The sequence below is a fragment of the Chroicocephalus ridibundus genome, chromosome Z, assembly GCF_963924245.1.
Source record: "Chroicocephalus ridibundus chromosome Z, bChrRid1.1, whole genome shotgun sequence".
Taxonomy (NCBI): Eukaryota; Metazoa; Chordata; class Aves; order Charadriiformes; family Laridae; genus Chroicocephalus; species Chroicocephalus ridibundus.
The window spans coordinates 81,400,462-81,427,234 of record NC_086316.1 but is presented as its reverse complement, the minus strand read 5'-3'; positions in this window follow the sequence as shown (position 1 = coordinate 81,427,234).

Sequence of the window (26,773 nt, the reverse complement as noted above, 5' to 3'; positions counted from 1 at the left end):
CCCTAGACACTGTTTAATGAACCTGTGACTTAAGTGACAAATTTACAGCAGAAGAATTCCGTTATTTAGCTGATTATGTGCTGATAAAAATTAATGAAAATGCCCCAATAAGGATTTATATAGTTACAATATTATTAAAAGTTTATAACCACTTGCTAATTGGCATCATTAATGAAAATTAATGTGGCTGCATGCGCTTAAGTGTTTCACCCCATAATGAGGAAATGAACAGTGACATGACATACTACTAATAATTAATAGTACATACATTTTCTTAGACAAATAGTATGTCCAAGGCTTTTCCAAGAGAAGGAAATACAATTATCCAGCCTGTTTGTAACATGCAGTGGTAACGAGTTAGTATTCTAGAGATGCTGAGAATGATGCTGAGTGATACAGATACGTCAAAAAGAAATTCCATATCACAGAAAAGACAGTAACAGTGCTGGACCTGAGGCAGAAGTTTCTAATACATCTCCCTTTGTCACGTTGAACAAGTTAGTTGCTATGTCACTGTGCCTCGGATTCACATTTGCCAATACAGATCTTATCATTTCCCTCTCTGTGTGTAGTAAAAAAATGTATATGCAGGAATGGGAGAGAGGTTTGGCAGTAGGGCTACATAACTGCAAAAGCAAGATGCCTCAAAGGACCTGCAGATCTTGTAGGCAGATCCAATAACAGCAACAAAGGCCAGATCTGTTTGTCAGGTACCATTTTGATCAGCATCATATCAAAAGCAACCAGCATGCTTGGTTGAGAACTATCTTGTAAGAAGCATGAACAACATATACACATATGGCAGACCTTATCCTTTTCTGAATCTTAGGCATTTTGCTCAGCCTCTGGGATGTACCATAACACATGATTACAGTCCCAAATCTCTCTGGAACATATTTATTTATGACCTTCCCTCCCCCCTGCCTTAAAGGAATTAGGTGTCTTCTTTTTTTAATTTGTATTTGAGTTTGGTGATTGGAACACGCCTTAAAAAGTGAGTGGTACAATTTTAATTTCCTTTTTTTTTTTCTTATAATGATTCAAAAGTCATCTCCAGCTTCCTGGGAGACCGAGCTAGTAAATAGGATAAACTTCAATTTTTCATCAGTTGGATGAGGTAGAGAATCAAGAGCAATTACTAGAGCACTAGACTCCATTTCTAGCTGGATGTCCTAGGACATAGCCACCCATTCAGTTTTATTCGTTTTTCTTGGGTCCCATTAATTAATCTTTCATTTCTTACTATAAAATTAAAATGATTGCAGAACAAAGAATGCTTCTACCTTAATCTCATTTGTAACATAACAGATAAGATACTTTCCTATTATGAACTGAGGAGGGCGGGAGCACTTTCCTGGTGTCTTCTTGAAGCTTTGTCACTTAGCACCAAAAAATTTCAAGATTCTACAGGTGTAAGAAGGGAAAAGACACTAAATTCCTGCAGGGAGAAATTGAACATAGCTTTCCCAGTCCTGGAGGGCTGCTATAACCACAAAGTTACTGTTATAAAGACAGATTCTATCATTACTTTTTCAATCTTCTTCTCTGGAGGGAAGCTAGATGAAAGACTTGAAGAATGTAACCTGGATTCACTGTATGTACTCCTCTGAAATGCAACCATGAGAGCCAGGGTTTTTATTTTGTTCTTATTTATTTTGTTCTGGGCTGTGAGTCCTCCCACAGATTAAATAGCTTTTATCAATTTTGTTTTGGGGTGACATAATGACAATTAATTGTTATTTGTTAATTACTGTGTGATCTTTGGTATAGATTCCACTGAATATGTGAGGTCTTTTATCGTTGTAGCTTTTTTGACCATTTTCCAGCATTGCAAGGAGTAAATTGGAAGTAAATTCCCGTGGGAGTTAATTTACCTTTACACTATCCAATGTACCCTGCATTCAGAAAAGTATCTAACCAAGCACCACTTTCTCTTATGGTTTCTGCTCTTAACATTGAATGTGAATTTATGCACAACGTTCCTTACAAGCCAGACACAAAATTTACAATAAAGCTTATCATAGTGAAATCCTGGATTTTTCACTGACTCTTCATTATTTCTTCTTTTTCACTCCATGCTTATTTAAAGAGTAAGTTTAAAGTATGGTCTCAGAGATGTATGCCACCTTTTGCCTTGTCCTCATCATATACAATTTAGTTAATTCAATGAAAGGAATTCAGTTACCTCAACTGTTACATGCCATCAAAGGACTAATTCTTTCTATCTGTCCTCCTCTGTTTTTTTGTTCTGAGTTTTGACCTTCTTCATGATGACTTACCCTGGTAGAATGTTTTCCCAAGGCATATTTGTCTAGTAGGTAAGTGATTTTATTTCAGTTCTCAGTTAGAAAGTCACCTTTTGACTATTTACATTGCTTTGGAGAGCTATATTCATCTTTGTGTTCAAAAACCCTTTTCAGCATCCATTCCATTATCTGGATTACCAAAGTAATCTGACTTGCAGTGTACCATTAATTACACCTAATTTTGAACATCCAACTTGGAGACTTTTCCATCTGAGCTGTTATAGGTTTTTTTAAAAGACTACAGAAAGAAATAGGCAGTTTTAGAGTGAAATTAATCTCATCTTGAATTAGGTAGTTTAATATAGGACAGATCAGACCTTCTTTAAAGCACCTGTTTCTTTTCATAGACCATAAAGAGAGCCAGTGATGAGTATCTCAGACGGAGAAGTCTGTATTGTAACATTGTCTAAAGTTAAGGAAGATGAGTCCGATCCAGAAATGGGAAGTAATGGTAACATATCTCAGACCACAGGAATATTTTTCCTCTGTCTGCTCTTCCAGTCAGAAGGGAATACAGTGGAGCTGGCCACACATCACAAATAAGATAAAAGACACAGCCAAAGTGAATAGAATAGAGCAAAGCCATATGTAGAACCGCTCAAAGCTGCTGACAAATAATGTTGAACTTCTAACAAAATGCTGAAAATCAAAGCCGATTAAAAAAAATATTTCAAGAATGGGGGTGGGGAGATGGAGGAGATAAGGGTGAGGGGAAAACAAGTGACTTGCATTTAATAAATTTTTAAGTGAGAAGGCAAGTGTAATCTCAGGCCTTTAGCGCATCCCTTGAGGTTGTTAAATGTTCTCCTGTATTCAGCAGAAAAGGAAAGATTTGCATCACCCTTCCCAATAAAGAGATATTTGGTCTGCCTTCTCTCTAATCTACTTAATATCCTCATTTATATTCTACCTTTCTGACTTCTATAAAAATCAGTTTCCTTTTCCACGGTCCTGCTAAATGCCACCATTCTACTGTCCATCATTAAATTATAGGCTTTTCTTGTTCTCTTCGTCCTTCTCCCTTCCTTTCTTTTCTGCCCCTCCCTGCGTCTCCCAGAGGTATTTGCATTTGTGTGGCAAATACATTGATTCTTTTTGCATGGTTTGCTCCAGCATGACACAAACTATTTAATTGTAAATTATTAAGTCATCTGTACTTTCCTGAAATGATTCACAGTGGAATGACAGGAAATTATTCCTAGTGGAATGACAGGATATGATATGATGAAATCACGATTCACATGTAAATTGGATGTCTGCTGATAGAAATCCACAGTCCACTGAGAATTCACAAAAAGAAAATGCTGCAAGGTATATCCATTGGGTAGATTATTTATTAATGGATAGCCCCTGTATTAAGTCTGTCCACTCTTAGTTGTTAAAACCCTAGGGGGATTTTTTTTTTCTTTACTTGTAGTTTAATGTAAAGGTTTTAGACAAACATCATCATTTCTAGTCTTCCTATATATATTTTCCCCTCAAGTCACTAATTTGTCAATCTCTCTCTCTCACACACACATATATACATAAAATATATATATAAGGTCTGACCACTAGCTGGCATAATTCACTGTATCTTTATTGCTTGAATGGAATTGTGCCAGTTTGCCCATGCTGCTGTTCTGTAGACCACAGATTAAAGTGTACACAGCTACAAAGAAATTGTTATGCTGCTTTATTTTTGTTCCTTTTACAAAGCTGTCTGCACAAATTATCTCTTTGGCTTCCTCTGATTTACTTTAAAAGTGTTACATTAATTTTAAATGCAAATTGCAATAATTAAATTTGACCTTATAAACTATCAGATGTGATGGGAATTTCCCTTCCTGATTTTTTGTCTTAAATTGGAAAGGAACCAGATCAAACAAGCAGGGAATTTCAAACTCAAAACAAATACCATTCATGGCTAGGGACTCTGCTACAATAACAAAAAAGAAAACATATGTATGCCTGTATGTATGTGTGTGTGTGCATAATACAGATGTTAACCACAAACTATTCAAAATCTTTAAATTTGTATGTAAAACTGGCAGTAGCTCATCTTTTGTTGTTAAGGAGAAAAAAAACACAATCAAAGTGACCCACATAGATTTATTTTTTTTTCTTTCTTTAATAATGGATACTTTCAGATACCTCCTAAGGTCCTATTCCTCCTGTCATGTTTAAAGGGTTTATTGTTTCCAGAAAAGCTTTTGCCGCTCCCTCTGGAGACTGAGCTGATCTAAGGTAATATTAATTCTATGCCTCTCTCTTGTCGGAACTCGACTTCAAACGGAATAAATGAGATGAGAGCTGAAAGAGAGGTTATGCAAGCTGTCATCCTCCATTGTGTTGGAGGCATCAATGACTCTCAGAACAAATTAGGTGTCACTCTACTAAATCGCAGTCAGAAAGGCAAATCAGTTTATAGAAGACTTATTTGGTCTCCTGGAAAGCTCTTGCATTCAGAGCACAGTTAATCTTCCTTTTCTTTCGGTAATTTTAAAAATCTTCATTTTTTATTTCTTTTTAAACAAAGATGAAGCAGAATTTCCTCCTGCTGACTCATAACATTCCCCATAAAATTCGTGCTGATTAGTTCAGTCTAATTTCTCTCTCTCCAAAAGAAAAAAAAAAGTCCCAGAGAGGTTTGTTTCACTCCTAAAAGAGAAAAGAGGAATGACTACATATGTTTTATTAGACTTCTTAATTTTGGGATTGTGGCTTGGGAAAGAACTCTGTGATAAAAAGAGTATCTGAAGAAAAAAGAATTTTTATGAAGCTTGTCAAGTATGGTTCTTCCAATTTTGTAAACCTTACTGCTTCTATTCAATATTTATTGACTCTCAACCTATAGAAAAGAAACTAGCATTAGTTAACTACCTGTTTAATAGTTCACCTCTGGCACTTGATTTAACACTTTTTTTTTTCCTTTTTTCAGTCAGTAAAGAGGTTAAATGGATTTTTGCATTCTAGTCTGCACACGGGATATTTTTCTTTTACAATCGAGTGATGTGCAGTTTTTCACTGAGAAAGACATGCTCATCCTCTTCTTGAAAGAAGAAAATAGACATAATTTAACAAAACCAGTACAAAATGTAATACACCTCACATAAACTGAGGTACCTATTCCAATTTAAGATTATGTCTAAACAAGCAAGGAGTATGCTGCAGCAGGAGTAGATCTGCAGAGTGAAACAAACGCTGTTGAGGACCATTTTATATTTTAAAGGGACTTTTTTCAGATTAACTTTAGTTTTGGCCTATGCACTAGGACCCAATAGGTGCTGCAATGCATCAAATATGCTTTTGAAGAGCATCTCTTAGTTTTGCTTCATTTGAAAGGTTTTGAGACCCTTCTGTGATGAGAACCAATGTGTAATAACGGGGATCAATCAGGAGATTTGCTTCAAAAGTATACTGTCAAGCAAAACTGAAAGGAGATATCTCATTATTTTCTCATAAAGTCCAAGATAAATGCATAGATACCTGAAACTAAAGTGGGTCTCAGAAGCCACTATATTACTTTGTGATTGAAGCTGTGACTTTAGAACGCAGTGCTATGTTTCCAGAGACAAATCACACTTAGTTTCCTGAATTTTACAGAAATTTTTATACTTCACCAGGGCTAGAGCGCTTAGGCTCCTTCTAGAAGACATAGAGAGGGTTAAATGAATAAAATTAAGTTCAGGGAAGCCACGAGGCTTACATAGGAGTCCTATAAACTTTCTAGTGGGAAATACCCAGGAAAAATCAGAAATTAAACACCAATACCAATAGTTAGCTAAACAGCTAATCTTCTCCTTGAGATGATCACCTAAAAGAAATCAACCCAAATAGAAAGGAACCGGAGATACTCCTTCCCCGTTGCAAATGACAGAAGAACTCTCCGTAAGCTTGAATGAGTGAGGAGATCTGTTACTGAAAGATCATCCTGCTTGCTTTGAAGAAGGGATTTAAAATCAGTTCTCCTGTTTTTTTAGCAAAGTGCCGACACCACAGACATATTAGGTATTTGAAAATGAGACTTTCTGAATCGCTGCTGTTGACATTTTTCTGATTCAGGAGATAAGCATTGTACTTTTGAACCACCTCTGGCACAGAAGGGAGCTGAACTCAGATCCCCCACATGCTGGCAGGTAGATCTAAAAGTTGATTAGTTATAAAAACACAGTTAATTCAGCTTCATTCCAGCTTTAAAAAATACAGACTTTTGCCTGAGCTTGTTTATTTGTTTTCAGTAAAGAAGAGACAGAAGGATTATGATTGAACATCCCAACTGGAAGTAAATTCCTCTTTATGGGCAAAGTTAAGATGGCAAAATCCTGAAATGACAGGGATCTTCCTCAGCGTTTCCTACAGATACCCTTAAGTAATTTACTAATCCTCCTCCTCCCAAATACAAAACCCTTTCTATGAATTCTGCCACAGTGGCTAGGAGCCTAAAAATTAATCTCTGTGTTAATGAACAGTATGGGGTCACAACATTGTTGCATGCAGAGACACATTCCCATGCAGTGTCAAAGAACTCATTGCCTTAATGTTTGTGGAATGTAAAATGCTACTGTAAAATAAGATATTCAAGACAAAAGGAGGAAGTAGGATCATCCTCAGTGTCAGCACTCTGATAACATCTCCTTTTTTTTCTCAGCACACTGTGAAGGCTCCTGAGCCAAGATGCTTGAATGTAACTAAACATTTTCTATGAGCATTCCTTCTAGGAATAAACAGATTTGATTTGTCCATGCTCATACATCATTTATGCTCACTTTCTCTTGATATTGTGACAAATTAGTTAACTGGAAAGATTATTTGTAGAACCAGCTCATTCTTAAACTCATATTGCAAAGTATTTGAAAAAAAAAATTCATATTCATTATGGAGAGTATCTTTAATTTAGGAGACATGCTTTTCACGGAATCATGGAATCACAGAATTTTCAGAGTTGGAAGGAACCTCTAGAGGTCATCTAGTCCAACTCCCCTGCTAAAGCCGGATTGCCTAGAGCACATTACTCAGGACTGCATCCAAATGGGTCTTGAAAGTCTCCAGAGAAGGGGACTCCACAACCTCCCTGGCAGCCTGTTCCAGTGCTCTGCTACCCTCACCATATTTTTTCTCATATTTGATTGGAACTTCCTATGTTCCAGCTTGTGCCTGGTTTATGAGCTTGATTAACACAACAAACTGGTGGAAGGAGCTTTCAGACAGTGCAGCACCACATAGCTGATAATGACAGGCCTGAAATGGTGGGACATAAGCCCCAACTCCATTATTTGCATCAGGTTTCCCCGTTCAGCTGCTCTGTGTCACCAAAGGCTGGACCCTCACCCTTGGAGAGCTGAGCTTGATCCAGTTATTTTACATAGAAGTATGGACATCAGGTGTCTAAGAAACACGAGGAAAAAGCTCAGAAAGAGGAGTCCTGCTAAGCAGGTGCATGGTGGAGGACCTCAGGGCCCAATATAGTTGCCTCCTGTAACTAGCAGTCATCACATTAGTATCAGCATTCACAGCACGAACATCAGCAGTGACCATGCTGCACAGATGGAGATGCCACCCTTTCTAGCTGAAAGCAGTCCAGAAAGCTGCAAAATTCTCTTATATCCTTCTCCCAAGGCAGGGCCCAAAATCAAGATCAAGGTTTGGTTTTGTTTGTTTGGGTTTTTTTTGAAAAATGGGCTGGTTTCTCATGTGAAATGAACGATTTCATCACAAAGGGAAATGGTGAAAAATCTTTTGCTTGTAGTCCCCTTAACCTTAACGATTCAAAGAGAAAAATGGCACAGTCTCCCCATAAGCAAAAATGTGAAAATTTTTGACATACTAAACCATACTCATAACTGTAAACATGTTTCTTTCTCAAACGCTTCCAAAGTCTTGGCCTACCAAAGAGATTTCTAGCGCTGTTAAACGATACTAAATAAATAAAAGGGGATTTCTTGGAGTAACGGGAGGAAACACACTGTATTTACCACACAAATTGCATTCAAAGCAGTGAGAAAAACTGAGCATGCTGATGCTTAACCACACGTATGGTTTCACTTATTTGATGTGCTCATGGAGTACATCAAACATGGCCTGAAAATCGGTGAAAGATGGGAAACAAAGGGAAGAAATAAATAGTGGCACAAGGTGAACAGTGGGATGCCTCGCCTCATTGTTCTGCATTAGATCTCCTGTTTGAAATCTGTATTAATGATCTTGAAAGAGGGTAATACTGAGGTTAGCAAAACTTGCAGATGACACAAAGTTATTTAGCTAGCACGGACCAGAGAGATCCGTGAGGAACTTCAAAGAGACTTAGCTAAACCATGTGAGGACTAAAGTGAGGGCAAATGAAGTTCAATGCCAATAAATGCAAAGTAAGGCATACTGAAGGGAAAAAAATAAATTAAACTGCTTGTACATCTGACAGGGGTCTACATTCACTGTCTAAACCCAGGAAAGGGATCTGGGTATCAATGAAGACAGATTTCTACACCATATGCAGCTGTAGTTTTGAGAAAAAAAATTCAAACAAGATGTGAGGCTTCATAAGAACTGAGATGGGGAATGATGCAGTAAATACTACACAGCCAACCTATAAATCAAAATGTGGTCTCATCTGGAAAATTTTGTGAAGTACTATTACACTACCATAAAACAAAAATAATAAAAACATAAGAAAAAGGTTTATCAAAATTAGAAAGGACTCACCTGTGACAAATGGAAGTGAACCATGCCTTAAAAAAAAAAAAGTAAAAAAAAAATCTGTCACGTAAAATGATTGAAAAGATTGGGAAGAGTCACCTTAGAAAGGAGAGGGACAAAAGGACATAATGAAAGGATAAAAATAAATTATTTAGAGAAGATAGATTAGGTGCTTCTCTTTCCCCAGCTTGTGGCAGAACGAGAGAATATGCAATAAAATTAAGGAGAGTAGCAAGTTCAAAACAGATAAAAGGCAACAGTGGCTTTTTTTTCTACAATAAGTGATTAAGCCAGGGAACCTTCTGACACACTGAAAGTGAAAACTAAGGGACTCTTCAAACAAACATTTAAACAGATAACAAGAATTGCTGAAGTTGCAATAAAAAAAAAAGCGAAATATTTGTTGGGAAGTATTTGAAAGCTCTTTTTTCAAAGCCAGATTTCTTGATCTTTCCTTTGTAGATTTCTCCTAGACCTGTGCCTAAATCCCACAACCTTTGGAGGAAAAAGACCCTGAGGACCTAGTGGCTTGTCTTGGGGTTAGTTCATATAATATGATTTCTATATTGGAATGTTGTGCCTCCTGAGCACCAGCCTTCATGTTCTGCACACAGAATATTACTTTATCCATGCCCAAATACTTGTTTCCAGACACTCAGCATCCTGGGCTGTCATGTACCTTGAGCAATGTATATGTACAGGTAAATGTGCTCATGAATTGCAGTTCGGACACTGATTCTGCAGTACAGGCTCTACAGAGTGTCTTGGCATAGGCATGACCATTTGGTAGGGATATGAAGGATCCATGTGATGTACTCTGTTTACTGTCCCAAATTCTTTAAGATGTGGTGCTGGCAAGTCATGGAGATAAGACACTGGGCTAGATGGATTAAAGATCTGACCCAAAATGGCAACGCGCACATTCCTCTAAACTATGTACAGAGCCAGTCTGTCTACACTGACACAGCCTGTTATTACTTGCCCTCCCCCTCTTTTGGACTACTTGCTGTACCAAATCATCAATATTTATCTTTCAGACTGCAGGTTTATGGAGCAGAGGTATGATGAATGCCTTTGTGTTTGTAGGCTGTCAAACACAACACAGCTTCCACCCCATTGAAGCCTCAGGTTGTGCTAGTCAGAAAACCGTGAAACATCAAAAACTTGGAGCAGTATCAGTCCATGCCAGGGAAGGAGCAAAGGAGATATATTCCTTCCTTCAAGTCATGAATGTCAACCCAAAGTGCCCCAACATCTGACACTGAGAGTGGTCACCCAGACCTCTGCTTTCTGGATGCTCTCTGAGACTTCCCTTTACAGTCATTAAAATGGAAATGGCATCTGACAGCCGCGAACGTCATTTCACTTCCAGCTTTCTCAATTATCTCCTCCTTTCCACTGCCCTCCCACTCTCTGTGTAGTGAGGCAAATATGTTTTCAGAACTGTCATTTTAAGGAATAAACACTTGAACCATCAATAACTGTGTGCACTTTGCCCCAGCTGAATGAAAATGTCCTTTGTGAGCACAGAAGTAAATGATACAGATTTAAATAGAAAGAAGCTACCTGAACATACTTATTTCAGCTAACTATTTCTGTATTATGATAGCCTGTTTCCAGTAGATCAAAGAAACCTGGCAGTGTTGTTTTTTCACACTGTGAGAAGCACAAACATCATTTAAATGCCCCCTCAAAATATTCATGCATCAAAAAGCCGTTGAAGGCTCAGTCTATTCTCAAGCTGGCTTTCAGCCAACATTGTTATGTTGCTGCTGCATCATGACGGAAAGAGCAGACAGCAGAAAACAGCAAAGAAGACAAGCCTTTAAAAACAAATCTAAATAACAAAGAAAACCCACTTTAACACTATTTAAAATTTCAGTAATGGTGAAACTCATTGATAATTGTTCATTTGTTGATTTATTTCTACAAAACGACATTTTAAATGCTGACTTCTAGGATTCGGTTTGCAGGGTGTTTCTAACCCTCAGCCTTATGGTTTTTTTTTTGTTCTGTACAGTATACATAGTGCATGGATGCATTTCTCAGTTGATGAAAGTAGTGCAGCTTCACTGAAGCTGCCAATTAGTTCTTTTGTAGTTAAGGTCAAGCACGTAAGCAGATTAAAAGTAAGTGAAATTACTCTCAGTGTCTGCTGAGCTTTTTGCATGACAAATGGTGAAGAATCTTGATTCAAGCCATTAATGTCTTCATGAGCTCATCCCTGAGAAAGCTGTCGAGTTTCTACTTAGAGACTCGGGTAGACAGAGACCCTAGGTAAGTTATTCCAATACTTAGTTGTCCTTAACTAGTTTATCATTAAAAAATTCTCATGGTGAATGTATAAGACATTTCACAGAACACAAAGAAGGACTCTATGTCACTGGATGTGGCATAACTTAGCTAAAATGCTAACATACCCTTTGATTTTCTGGGTACCTGATCCTGGATGGCTATGATCCAGCGTATCTGTCTAGCATGACTGCCCATACCTCCTGTACAGTCATTACACAGGCTGACATCTCTGAAGACAAGCAAAGAGCAATTCTGTCAATTTTTCTCTTTCCATGCAGAGGCACAGAATCCCTCAAAAAAAACCATGTCATCATCCCAGGAAGAAGGCAATGCAACTTCTAGGCTCTACTGAACCTGCAGTGCCTCAGAAACCTCTTTAACCACAGAGTCATTGGCAATCCCTGTTCACCGTGTTGAGTCTGAGCCACCATACATCCAGAACTGCAGCAATACTGAGACCCACAGAAGAACAGCCAAGAAAAAAGCCTGATAGTTAGAACATTCATCTGTGAAAAAGCAAAGCAGATCTATGAAAGTTATATCTGTATTTTATTTTCAACATTCATTTAATAATGTATATATGTAGGTCTATCTCCATGGTATACGTCTATACACATGTATAAGCATAACTCCTGGAGCAAGAAATAACATTCAGAACTCATGCAGCCTCGGCCAGACCATCAGTCTAGGATCAAGTTCAACAAGAATGACAGAAGCCCCACCACCATCAGAAAACTGCTTGTGGGAGGCAGGCATTTATTTCTCCAGGACAGCCACTTATGATAGTGTATAGAGTACATATGGAAATGTGGTTTTAGGCTGAGGAAGAAAATGCCTAATGATAGTAGGTGTAAGTTTTGGTAGTTCTGAAAAATATATGGAGTGTTTTGCATTTACGCAGTTAGATTTCATCTAGACTTTGACAGATTTGTCATTCCTCATATCTTGGGTTTAGTTCTCCAGTGCGTATTCCAGTCTGGTGATTTCCAGCCTCGGTCTCTAACTCACTTCCATTTTTTGCAAGCAAGTTCTATGGCTTCTACTGTAGGAATGCAACACATCGGAACTGTGCAAATGAAAGCCATTTGGTGAACGCTTAGTGGCAGGACAGCTGCCCAGACTACTTTACTGTTCGTCCTTCAGCACTTTCATGATCATATCTTTGTCTTGCGAATTCATGTGGAAGTCATTGTTGGAGATCATCTCCCTGGTCTTGATGTCTTTCAGGAAAGGATGGGCTGTCATTTTAGGCCTGTGAGCTATATTTGCTGGTTGATGGATGCCTCCACATTGCCAACTGACAATCATCCAGAAGTCGGCTATAGTAGATGTGCCATGTAATTACATTGTCACTGAAGGATTACAGGCATTGGCTTGGTAATTCTAAGAATCCGGTTTTATCCATCAGAAAATTCCCAGTTATTTTTCTGAAATATTAAGAATTTCAGCCAGCTTTACTGTGATAAAAGATGTATTCCAGCAGCTTTTTAAGACAGCAAGGCCAAGATTCATCTCATCTAATATCATGCCTATGGTTGATGCATCTTGAGCCAGGAGCCTAATCACCCTCTTTTCCCTCTTTAAGACATTTGAGAGAGAGACTTCCATGCAATCATGCAGACCTTAGATTGTACGACTTACACACTGGAGCTGGTCTTTTATACCTGCTGGTAAGGAAGCTTACAGTACAACTGGCCTCTTAATTTGGGGGTCTCATTTAAAAGACTAAATTGAAAAGAGCTGAAGTCACAGACAGATGAGGAGGCCCATTTCTTTTCTTTATTAGACCTCAGATACGGCATGAATCAAAGCAGAAGGTGTCAGAGTGCCAGTGTTATAGCATCTGATATACTGTGCTTTGGGCACCCTCATATTCAGGACAGTTGCTTAGCAACTGGGATACAGGCTGAGGACGCAGAGAGTCTGGGATCTTTTCTCTGCCCAACACAATTAGCATGACTTGGATAAATTACTTCACCTTTCTGTATTCTTTTTTACATTTGTACTTTTATTTATTTTATCTCTTACCAAATGCTTCAACTCCTTTGAAGATATCACAAACTTCAAGTAATAAACTAATTCTTCTATGAAGCTGCAGATTCTGGACAAGGGACTGGGGTGTCATCTCTTCTTACTACCTGTCTCACAAAGGTAGTTACCTTCTCCTTAGCTAAGGTCATCACAGAAACAAAAGAGCTCCATATTCACTTTCTAGAAATGAATGCATTTCAGTGGGGAAGCGTTTTTCCTCCATGTGTGTGTAAATTTCTGAACACAAACCATTTTCAAAAATCTAAGCTGGCATTTGGCAGAATGTCAGTAGACTTTATACAATAACACTATCCAAATAGACATATTAGGATAACAGAATCTGCAAGACAGCATACTTTTGGCTCTGTTACATATTCATACTACTACTACTACTACTACTACCACCAGCAAATAAAGACAGGTGGAAGGACAGTGGGGCTAACATTAGACCTTCGTGAGGGCATTCTTTGCTTGACTGGTGGTTCATAACCATTCAGCACAGAGACTGAGTTGCGAGGTTTTGTCGTCCAAGTTAGAAGCTCTGGCTTCTGAATGAAGAGTTGGCTCCAAAGTCTGTAACCCTTTGATTTCATGGTCGTTTTCTGCATCCTGATCTTGCTGCAGCTGACACCTCAAAGAACAGGGTGAGAGTAATTGTGTTGGCTTGCCTCCAAAGCCCAGAGGAGTAGTCACTTGCTACTCTCCCAGATTATCTGCCAGGCAAACAGAAAGGTTAATGATGTAGAGCTTGATTACTCTGGTAGAAAGAAAGCAGTCAGCTTGATCCAAAAATCTTTATTGTGTGTGTAAGGGAGACACGTTAAAAGGGCTCAGAACTAAAATACATTGTCTTCTCTATTCTGTCTTTGAACATGGGAGTATTTGCCTTCTGGCAGGTATGGTCTTGTAAACAGTAGCTTTTTTCCTACACATACATCTTTTTGCCTGAAGCTTGTCCTTTAATTTTAAGACATTTACAGTACTTTTGTTGTTAAGAAAGCCAGTCTTCTTCAAGACATATCAGCAGAAGAAACATTTGAATCTGGAACAGATTGAATACAATTAGCTGAAATTCTAATTTCAAAAAAATTACATACATTCATGTGTGTGAGCGACAGAGTGTGTGTGCATGTGTGTATTCACGTATATGTGTATGCCATGAGCTTATGATTTCTGGTGTTCATCTTCAAGATAAATGCAAAGCAGGCCTATCAAGTCAAATCCAACAACACCTCCAAAAACCCCACAGCAAAAAAGAAAAAAAAAGAAAAGCAGTCAAACTAAAAGCAACCAGAAACTGTCAGCTGAACAAATGAACAACAACAACAAAACTACAGGATAGGGAAGGTAAAAAAGAGTTTACCATGACTAAAGACAGTAGAGTGTATAAAGGTGCTTATAAAGGTTGCCTTTCTTTTTTTTTTTTTTAACAAGAGTCTGCTTTGTGAAAATGTTTAATATTAAAACAAAAAAGAAAACAAGTAACTTTATGAACCCATGAAAATGGAAATCTTCCAGCCTTGGGTCGAAAACCAGAATATTCTGGCCCAGGACTGAAATACTGGAGCCAAAGCACAATATATTTCTCTACACAGTGGTTCATGGATGTTATAGTTCAGAAGCATTTTTCTTGCCTTCTTTCATGTGGGTTTGATTATTTGGCAGAGCCATATCTCCCTTGATACTTGGTGACGAAGAATCTCTTTGTCCCCCACACTTCCTTCACTAAAAATTGGCTTCCAAAAAATTTAAACCTTCCATAGGACAGAAAATTATATTGCGATTGCCTTTACATTTTACCTGCTTAATGGTCAAGGACCTGGTAAAAAAGAAACACATAAAAATTTCTTATCTCTTTTCTCCTGTATATTCCTCATTACTCTAAATAATCACTCACTTATTGTGATTTGCAGCTAGCTTTAAATGACTTTATCTAGGAAGTTTCCACTTCGCCTTTTTCTGTTATTCCATGCTCTAAAAAATTTAATATAGTTAACTTCAAAATCCAAACTTCAACTAAGCCGTGGTGCACTTTTTTGTTGTTGTGGTTTTGGGTAGGTTTTTTGGTTCTTGCTGGTATTTAACTCTTTGCTGTGAACTAGATTATCATCAAATAATTATGTTTAGTAATTTTCTCCTTGTACTTATACTTCTATTTTTGATATCAGTTTAGTCCAGGCCAAGTGTGTCTGTATTGTGTTCCTCAACATACCTGCAGACCTAAAACCTGGGGACTCCGTATGGCCAACTTCCAGCCTCAGTGCAGGTGTGATCTATGTCCTTCTGTATATCTTAAGAGACAAGATGAAAAACATCTGCACGAGAGTTTCAAGTGGCTGTGGGAAAGAAAACACTGTTTAAAAAGAACCAAAACATAGGTCAAAAGAATTGTACTTTCCTTAATGGGGAAGAGTATAGAGGTGTTCACAGCAACTGAGAAAGGAGGAAGATTTTTATTAGGTAAAGGCCTAAAGACTGAGATAAAAAGAGCTCTATTCATGAGAAAGAGAGATGCAAGTGGTAGAGGAGTGAGTGAGGAAATAATTCAGGACAAATTTCTCAAAGCAGCTATGGAAAAAACTCTTCAAAAACACAGAAAATGTTCTGAAAAGCTGAAGGGACAGGAAAGATGCCACCAAAACTGCCTAGAAGTCAAGAGCTGCCAAGTCAAGGCAGGCTTTAAAAAACTAAAAAGTCAGGAAGTGTCATTCTTCCTAAACATCTACTGAGGCTCAGGGGCACAACAAAAGAAATCCACTACAGCTGCATGGCAATTGGTAAATTCTTGTTCTCATGCTACTTGTCAAACTCCCTTCTCTTTGCTTCTCTAATTCATACATCAGTGCACGGAGGTAATCCAAACACTGAAGGCACTTTTGTTCTAAAAAGTCAGTTAGGAGACAACCCTCAGCTCTCGACAGGAAGACGAATATATAAGAAAAGCTCAAAATACAGAGTAAAGTGTAAGGGAGCTAAGGTTGAAATGAGAAGGTAGGAGACAGTGGGTGAAAAAATGAGGCCAGTTTTCTGAAACATGTGAGTTTAGTAATTATCCCCAGAGCTATAGCTTGAAAGCAGACTAAAAAGGTAGATATCATGCCATCTGAAATCAATGTAATCCTATCTTTTGGAATAAATAAGGTTTTGAGGTTCCACAAAACGGAAACTCAAAGGAAAAACTTTCATGACTGTAATTTTTGAAACATAAATGATGAAGTGTGATATAAGTGGAGATATGTGATATAAGTGGAGATATGTGATATAAGTGGAGCTAGATATAAGATGGATATAAGTGGAGAAGTGTGATATAAGTGGAGAGTGTGTGTGCATTAAAAGCTTATCTTTTCACTTAACTGACAACAAATATGGTTGTGCTTGATTTCCAGAAGTCAGATAGGACTATGGGCTTTCTGAACTGGCTTACAAGGCACTAATGGAATAGAGAGGGGAAAAAAAATGGGTGTCGCTTCACTTAGCCAGTGACAGCAAAAACTCCCTCTGCTCAGTTACCTGCATGTCCTTCTGCCTGTAGCAACCATCATACCTCTGGAAACCTACTACTACTGCTACTGAAACCCTTCCTTGTGGTCCAGGAGGTATGCCAGGATTTAAGACAACCCATGCTTTCAGCAGATGCTGTACTGTGGACGGGAGGGCTGAGAACAGCTGGCACAGAAACTGCTGCAAGTGCATGATGCTAATCATGGACCCTCCTTTGCAGAAGTCCTCCAGGGTCTGAATTCAGCAGTTTTACAGGTGTTTTGTGTCTCTGAAGTGTCTTTCTTGTGCTTTCATGTAAGGTAGAGCTGTCTCCAGGGAATAAGTCTTCTTTAAAGAGGTGGAGAAATTTAGTATTCCTATTCATTCACTATCTTTGCTTTACCCCTGCTAATTATCCCTCTGGAACTAAACTGAACAGAACATTAAACCACTTGTCCTTACAGGATAAGGGATCTGAGCGAATTAACCTGCTAGAAAGATATCCGCAAGATACACTCCCTTACAGAGAACATCTTCTCTACTCCTTTGAATGAAGGCAAATACAGAAGATCACCAAACTGATTGCTTTTTATATTACATTTTCTATTTGTAGCATTTGAAGAGATTGGGGCAGGTTATTTTAGGTCTTAAATTCACATGTTAAAAAAAATAACCTTTTCAAAGCTTGACATTAGCACGAAACATTTCTTTCTCATTTTCATTCTCTCATCTTTAAAGGTGACAAATTTGATGCAGTATTTATTACTGTAAATGGCAATATGGCATGCTAGACAATAACCTGTGAAAACAGGGAAAAGAAATGAAAGTACATTTTTTGTGAACAAAACAGGTGTTGGATAGAGGACTTCAGGATTTCTGTTCCACTGTGCCTGTTTCTTCTGTTATTTGTCTTTCTTTCATAAGCTCACTAGAGTGTCACTAAGTATATGCATAAATGTGCTCACGGCCTTCAGGTATTACCCTACACTTAATAATCACAAAGTAAATACATTGCATGATTGGTACAAAGCAAGAAAGATAGTCTGCCTGCATATAAAGTGGTATAAAAAGCTCATGTAGATTTAAGAAGATACAGGGTTTCGCTCCAGATGCTCTTTCAGTTATAGTAAAGTTCTTAGTAGCAGGCGTAACGTTCATATATCAAAACCTTTACTTTAAAGAGAAAATGTTCACATGATTGGCATCAGATAACAAGATCAAAATAAAGATAATAAAAATGGTAATAGACTCAGAGGACTCCCATATAGCCCTTTTACCAATAGTTCTCTGTTTCCTACAAAAGCAGTGATAATCATTATGTCTGTTTTGCACATTAGGGGTTTGAGAAGGTTAGTCTCACTAGATTATCCAACCAGCTCCACTGCTTAAAACAAAGGACACTACTACAATGAACAGCAAAAATTACTCTTGGTTTTCAGACCATAACATCTTTTTCCTTCCTTAGGATGCCAGCAGGCTAGCATTAACACTCTTGCGTGCCCAGACCACTGTTTTATTTTCAATGAAAAAATAAACAAATTAACCAATATCATTGTTGTCTCTACTGCTTTGGATGAAGTGACAGCCCAGATGGCAGAGGTAGTACTCAATGTCTATAGTGCAGCTCAGTAGAACAGGGTGCCAGACAGTCACAAAACTTTTCCCCTTGCAAATCAGGAATGTGCTAACGTACAAACCAGGTGAATGAAAAAGAGTGGTGATATCTTTTTGCCTGAATCAAAGGATCAGAGCAGGCAAGGAGATACCCACATCAAAGCAAGCCAGACATTTGTCCAAGAAATCTTTTAATTGCAATATTGTGCTACAGATGAGAAATTAGATATCCAGTAATTCTCTGGGTTTTGTTTTTTGGTGTTTTGGTTTGGTTTGTTTTTTTTTTAATCTGAAACTGGGTAATTTGTGACGAACATGGAGATAAATCATTAACATTTTCATAAAAAATATGCAGTGGTTCACTGAAAAAAAGGCCTGCTATCTGCAGGCATAGAAGGCATTTAGATTTCTGATCAATGTCCCAAAACTTGAGGTGTAGAATGAGAAAATATGTATGTGTATGTGTGTGTGCATGAGTGAGTGAGGGAGGGAGGGAGGGAGGGAGTCAGTGAGTGAAGAGGGTTGTTTTGCTTATTTTTAGGTTTCCAGTTTGAATTATACCATTCATACCTATTATGATCCTGAAACTCTTGAAGTCAGGCACATGAACATCTATGAATATCTTCCCAAAGTTCCTCACACAACCATTCCACTGTTGTTTTGTCTGAAAATTTTCTTTCTTATTGAGATCAGGAATTCCAGATTTGGTATCTTGTACTGAATGTTTCTTTGAAAACACTTCATTACAAGAAAAAAAAGGGAGGAAAAGATGTTGGGATTTCGCCAATGACAGTTTCACAAAACAACCCTATAATTTTGCAGAAAACAACTAGCTGGCCATGCTGATCAATACACATAGAGAAACCCAACTCCCACCGAACTCCTTCCACAGAAAGACAATATTCCTCTGCTTGATCTCCATAACAAGATTAGCCAGGCCTATAAAAAAGCAATTACATCACTACAAAGCATTTTAGGTTTTGATCCTATGAATTCAACTGCTGGAGTCTTAAAGTACCATTCACTCTCTCTTTTTTGTATTTTTTTCTTGGGGTGCTTTTCTATTGTGAGACATGCAATTTAGGATTATAAGACTGGTATGTACCACGTTGTATGTGTTTGTTTCTGAAGTCTGAGAGCATGTGAGTCATCATAGTGGCTTCAGGTTGTAACATCAATGATGAAAACATTAAACCACAAAAACAAGTTACTCTTATAATGGTTCATTTACCCTGGAGAAAAATAACTAGATGAAATCTCTTTTAATAACTAGGAAGGATTATCATGGACAATTCATTGCATCTGGCAGATGTTTGCAGACTATCTCCTAGAGGATTATTAGGCCTACATCTTTATGAATGGCTGTATGTATTTATTACTCTTTTATTTACAGCCATGTTACAATTCACTAATTCACTTTCTTAACATTCAAGGCAGGGAGGACTATGGACCAAAAAGGTTGACATTGTACTATAGAGAGAGAGAGGGACAGAGGTTAGGGTAAGGAGAATAACAAGAGGCAATATAAATGAAGCCAAATCAGTTCATGATAAACAGTACAATGACACTTTAGCATTATTTTCTCAGGAAATTAGACCTTATCAACAATTGAACCTTGAGAATTAGGCTGCTTTATATATCACTAGTAATACCTCTGTGCCCTCCAAACAGCCAGTTTAGAAGGCTCGCATTTTTGTGAAGTCAAGGGGTTGTTGGTTGAAACTGGATCACTTTGCCAACATGAAAGTGATCAAGAACAAAGGAAAGACTGCAAGCGCTGTGATGGGTGACAGCTAAGAGGAGGCAAATCTTGGATTCAGAAGGAAAAGCATTGATAGGGAATTTACACGTCTAACCTGGGACTGGAAATTTTGCTCCAAGAGGCAATTGCCCAGGTATAGCAATGCTGAGCACTGCCACACAGAAGTCCCTTTGGGCGCGTGCCACTTAGGATCATTTAGTAGCAAGTGCTGAAATAGCAGAGCATTTAGGTTTTTTTTTTTCCCCAACAGGGAAGATGAGCTGCAGAAACAGAAATATTTTGTAGTCTTGTCAACAGTGGATAAAATATCATTTCAAGTGCAATGAGAAATACTGTAAACAAACTGCAATTTGTATGCTGTACCGTAAGATGAAAGTCAGTTTACCTGCTTAATAATCTTATTCTAAAAATCCATCATGAAAGACAAGTGACTATAGGTCTCATAAACAAAAAAATGCAGCTTTTAAAATTGCATTGGCAACTTCAGCTACTCTCTTCAGGAATTTAATTCCTTCTGAATATCAGTATGATATATGTTACATCCACAACAAATGTAACACACATTATTAGGTAAAATGATAAAAAAAAGCTGTCGATCCTGGTGCATATAATTTCTGTCCATCTTTTCCTTAAGTGAATATTCATTTGTCAGTTTCGTATATGAATCATCCCAAAAATGTGTCCCGGAGGGAAACCTGAAGGGAGGTAACCGCTTTATGAGTCCGTTCAGAGAGAGGGTTTTGTGTACGAAGCTTCATGGAGGACACAGGGCAACTATGTGAGTGGGTGATGAATGGGAAAAAGAATCTGTTTGAGGAAGAGATGAAGGGCAGACATGAGGACAATTTTGCTGGGAGAGTAAGCATTCATGGAAGGATTCAGACATTAATGGTTTTTGTCAGCTTGGTGTTCGACACTGAATGTAATAATACAGTATACTATAATAATTTCTATAATACTTAAGAGACCAGTCAGCAATCTCTGCACTAAAATTATTTATTTGTAATAACTTAGAGAAAAAAGTGAGGTCTAGATGACTGAAGGGAGTCAAACATACTGACTACCCTTGGAAGGAAAAAAAAAAAAAAAAAGAGTTCTGGAGATTATTAACATTAATTTACCTAAGAAATTGTAGGAAAAAAAATGTTTAGATTTCTGTGAAGTAAGACAACAATTATAGCAGATTTGGCAAAACATCTAATAATCTTCTTCATACAGTACATAGGCATAAAGGGTGATAGATGTGAGGCATATTGATTTTACTATGTCTTTATACTTAGTCCTTTGTGGCATTCTCACAAGCAAATAAGAGCATTTCAAATGTAGTTTAGGTACACAGCTGGTCTTAAAAAGTCAAATTCTTATGTGCATCTATCAATAGGGCAGGGGTCTAATTGGAGTCTCTTGCAGAAAAGTATTCTCAATTTGATTATCAGTTACTTCAGTGGAGAATGCCCATATATGCAGTACCAAGAAGCTCAGTGGAAAAACATAAAGCCAGTAGTGTTTATGATGGGATGAGAATTCAAGCTGATTTTGAGAATTTGGAAAAATGATCTGAACTTAGAAAACATTGCTGATATGGGAAAAGTAAGGAAACTCTTTTTTTTAACTTGAAAAAGAGAAGGTTGGTATTTTTTTCAATAGGAAAAAGAAATCCAATAATTTTGGCTGTGTAGCCAATTAGAGAAGGTTAAAAATAGTCTGATTGGGAGCAAAGACAACAAGAAACAAAATAATGAAAATTTCATCTTTTTGTGAGGGATACATAGGAACAGGCTACAGGCTACTGCTCTGTCTCTTGTTTTGGGTGTTCTTATGAACAGGCAAAGCAAAAGACCCAAATATACATTTATCTTGTTACTTTGGTGGGAGACAGCATAAACTGGTCTCTTTTGGTCGCTTCAAGCTCCGTGTTCTTGTCACATTGCACTTTTATGGAGAGCTTAGCAGCTGACCTTGTACATCCTGGAGAAAACATGCGGAGACTTCTGAAGCTGTAAACAATGGAGAAATGCCAAAGATAAAGATCAGATTCTGAGTCTGGTAAGAGGAGTAGCTTATTAGAAAGGAGAGAGGTGAAAAAGAGAGATGAACACCCGTGGAGGATGTGCTGTCTCTTTTCTGCCGTTACATGATTAAAGCATTTTGCAGATGAAACTGACTAAATTAGCAATAGTATTTTTTGGTTGTGAATTGTAGAAGGAGGTGTCAGAAAGATCACTGAAAAATGTGATGTCAAGAGACACAAAGTAGAAGTGGAGATGACCTACAGTTCTTGATTATAAAGGGTGTGCTGAGTGAATGTTACAAATAGCCCAGGCAAAGGATGTACATTAAAAAGAAAAAAAAAAAAAAAAAAGCTACAGGGGAGAACTCCTTAAAGAAAAAGAGGATGAAGCTATGTATCTCTTATAATTCTGCAAAAGAATGAAGAATCAATTTCTATGTAATGCATGAAAAATTATAGTTACAAGCTGCACCACAGAAACTCAAGTAAGCTGAAAAACAACCTGATCCTCTAATCCGTGAAGTAAGGCTGTGTGCAAAGGTGTTGATCAGAGGGAATTCATGCTAGCTGACATAATTGTAGCGTGCCAATGAAGGAACCATTGACATTTTGCTCATCAAGTAAAGAGAAGGAAATCTGATAGCTAAGAATGATCTCAATTTTCAACAGAAAGGCACAAGGCATCTCCTTATAGCCTGGTCAGAACTGAAAAGCATAAGCCACTAGAGGAGACTGTCCTCCTGCGTCTATGTGTGCATACCATGAGGGGTTCACAACACAATGAACTTCACACAGAGAATGAAGCCACAAAACATAATCTAGGGCAGCCCTCAGGAGTCTCAAAACTTCTGTGGAAGTGTCACAGAGACTTGGGGAGTGGTACTTGGCTTTGTAAAAGCCTCTCATCACCTGGAGTGAGGTGGGTGCAACAGAGAATCTACCTTATTGTCTCATACTGTCTTGCATGAGGAGCATTTAATCAACTTTCAAGAGCTGCAGATCCTGTTAATTTAAGGTGAAATTCAGTGTCATGTTAAGTACCACAGAGATTGTTCAGATCTTGCTTTCTTTTTGAAAAGAGGTAAGTCCAACTGCAATTAAGCTTCATCCTTTAGTTACACTGCTCATGGAACTGTTAATTCATCTCATTACATGCCATTAATTCAATGTTTTTTCTTCACCTGGAAAAGAAAGAAGCCATTACACACGACAATACACGTGTGTGCATGCTCATGTGTGCGTATGTGCTCTGCCCAGATTCAGAAGGTCAGTTCAGAAGGCTCAAATCTGAAAGACTGCTAACCAGTTCAATGAGATAATTTTTTTAACAAAACACTGTTTTCCAAGATGCAAAAAATATTCTTATATGTTATAGAGTGATAAAAGTTATGTCTGCAGCCGTTTGTGCTGGACATGAAGTACTGGGCAACACAGTCAAGGAATGTAACACTAGTCCGGTTGTGTTGACGCAGGCTGCGGGAATAACTTGCAAAGTCTGGTTTTGTGGTCCCTGCTCTATCTGTGCTTCACAAATCAGAGTTGGTATATTTTAAATTCTAACCACTAAAGGAAATCCCCTGACCAGACTGGTTTCTTTTATACAAGAGTCATATGATCCTATCTGGCTGAGCTAAACATAATGGAAGGCAGATTTTGTGTCTGTCTGTCTGGTGATGTTTTTATAAACCTTTTATTTTTAAATCATACTACATACAGTGTTTACCTGCAGATTACAGGAAAAGTCCAGACTAGGCATCCAATTTAGTTTGGAAATATTTATATACTGTGCTGATAACCAGTCCTAAAAACACAGGCTCAGCGGTCTTCTACTTTCCTGCCTGGAAAACACAGCCAAAATTTGATCCTGGGGGGTCTTGGGTAGCAGAATATGATTTGTGAACATTTCCAGTCCAATTCAGTAAGAAGCAACCTGCTGCTACAAACTGCCTGGTTTATTTGGTATTACAAAGGATATAATCTCAACCTCAAAGGAAACATCTCTTTTACCATGCTTAGTCGTCCATGCAAAGTGCTGGTTAATTATTTATAACAATTAAAGATAGAGCCCTTCAGCTAACAGCAACCTGCAAAGGGATTTTGGTTTTTGTTGTTGTTGTTGTTTTTGTCATCCCTAAATTAATATACCCATCTTAGCATTTGAGGGACTGCTCTCTGAGAAGCACTTCCCTGCACAATATGGATAGGCTGCAGGTAGAATTACCACTGGATGCTAACTGGATGTAAATTTTGTGGTCTTCTCCATATTTCCAACTGGAACCAAGGCATTTTTTCTAATTGCAGTTTTGGTACTTCTGTTATGTAAAGCAATATTGTTATATGCATTTTTATTTTTTATTGAAGAAGGAATAGACAGGAAACATTTCCTATGGGAAGAAAAGGCCAGGACCCCAGCTAGAATAGTGTATTATATTCTACTAAGAATGACTAGAAAGCTCTTCCTGCCACTGCTGCTCTTTTTTTCACTTTCTTGGCTTGATGACGCTTACCCAAATGCCAGCTGACACTGAGAGGGATCACTTCTGATTTGGATGCTGAAATATGCTTTGATGTCCTTACATGTTTTGTATAGTCTCCAAGTCCTTTGTGCCTCACAGCAAAATCACAGCATGCACTACGCAATATGGAAATATGTGTCATTTTCTTCCTGATGTTTTCCTAATGCAATACTTTCTGGGAATATGACTTTATTTTTTTCTCCCTGCTTATCTGTCCTTTCAGTTTTAATGTATGTAGCATTTTGGTTTTCTTTTTCTTTTTCTTTTTCCTCTCCTCTCCTCTCCTCTCCTCTCCTCTCCTCTCCTCTCCTCTCCTCTCCTCTCCTCTCCTCTCCTCTCCTCTCCTCTCCTCTCCTCTCCTCTCCTCTCCTCTCCTCTCCTCTCCTCTCCTCTCCTCTCCTCTCCTCTCCTCTCCTCTCCTCTCCTCTCCTCCCCTCCCCTCCCCTCCCCTCCCCTTCCCTTCCCTTCCCTTCCCTTCCCTTCCCTTCCCTTCCCTTCCCTTCCCTTCCCTTCCCTTCCCTTCCCTTCCCGGCCATCGCTGAAAAGACCCTGGCCCCTTCCTCTTGACACCTGTCCTTTAGATATTTATAAGCATTGATAAGACCCATGGAGTCATCCTGGGTTGCAGTGATCATACACTGGTGGAGTTTGCAGTCCTGAGGGGTATTGGTCAGGTGAAGAGTGAAGTTAGTACCATGAATTTTAGAAAAACAAACTTTCAGCTCTTCAAGGAGTCAGTCAATAAGACCCCCTGGGAAACTGTCCTGTAAAAAAGGGAGCAGAACGGACCGGGCAGATATTCAAGGACCCTTTCCATAGAGCTCAAGAGCTCTCAATCCCCAGGTGTAAGAAATAAGGCAAGAGACTGGCATAGCAGAGTCAAGACCTGCTGATCAAACTGAAAGGCAAGAAGGAAACACACAGGCAGTGGAAGCAGGGACAGATGTCCTGGGAAGAGTGTAGGGATGCTGCCTGGTTTCATAGGCATGGGGTCAGGAAGGCCAAGGCACAGCTGAGGCTGAACTTGACAAAGGATGAAAAGAATAATAAGAACAGCTTCTACAGGTATGTCAGTTAGAAAAGGAATGTCAAAGAAAGCATATCTCCCCTGATAAGCAAGGCAAGCCATGGCAGTCAAGTGAAGTCTCCGGTGACTGGAAAAAAGGAAACATTCCACCCTTTTTTAAAATGGGTAGGAAAGAGGACCCTGGGAACCACCAACCTGTCAGCCTCACCTCTGTGCTTGTGAAGATCATGGAACAGATCCTCCTGGAAGCTGGGACGACAGAGAGGTGATTCGAGATGGCCAGCATGGATTCACCAAGGGCAAGTCCTGTCTGATCTACCTAGTGGATGGTCGATGACAAAGTGACTACATCAGTGGACAAGGGAACAGCTACAGATTTCACCTATCCAGAATTCTGTAAGGTCTTTGGCACAGTCCCCCACAACATCCTTCTCTCTAAAGTAGAGACATATGTATTTGATTGGTGTACTTTTCAGTGGATGAGGAATTGGTTGGATGGTTGCACCCAGACAGTATTGGTCAGTGGCTTTATGTCCAGATGACAAGTGACAAGTAGTGCCCCTCAGAGGTCCGTACTGGGACCAGTACTGTTTAATATCTTCATCAATGACATAAGCAGTGGGATTGAGTGCACCCTCAGCAAGTTTGCAGACGACAGCATGCTGAGTGGTGTGGCTGACATGCCTGAAGGACCAGTTGCCATCCAGAGTGACCTAGACAAGCTCAAGAAGTGGGCCTGTATGAACCTCATGAAGTTCAACAAGGCCAAATGTAGGGTCCTGCACCTGGGTCAATGCAACCCCTGGTACCAATACAGCCTGGGGGATGAAGGGAATGAGAGCAGCCCTGACAAGAAGGCAGGGTACTGGTGGATGAAAAGCTGGACATGAGCTGACAACGTCCACAGCCCACAGCCCAGAAAGCCAACCCCACATCCTAGGCTGCATCAAAAGAAGCGTGGCCAGCAAGTCAAGGGATGTGATTCTGCCCCTTTACTCCACCTGGACTACTGCGTCCAGCTCCTGTGTTTGGAGGCCTCAGCACAGGAAAGACAACAAC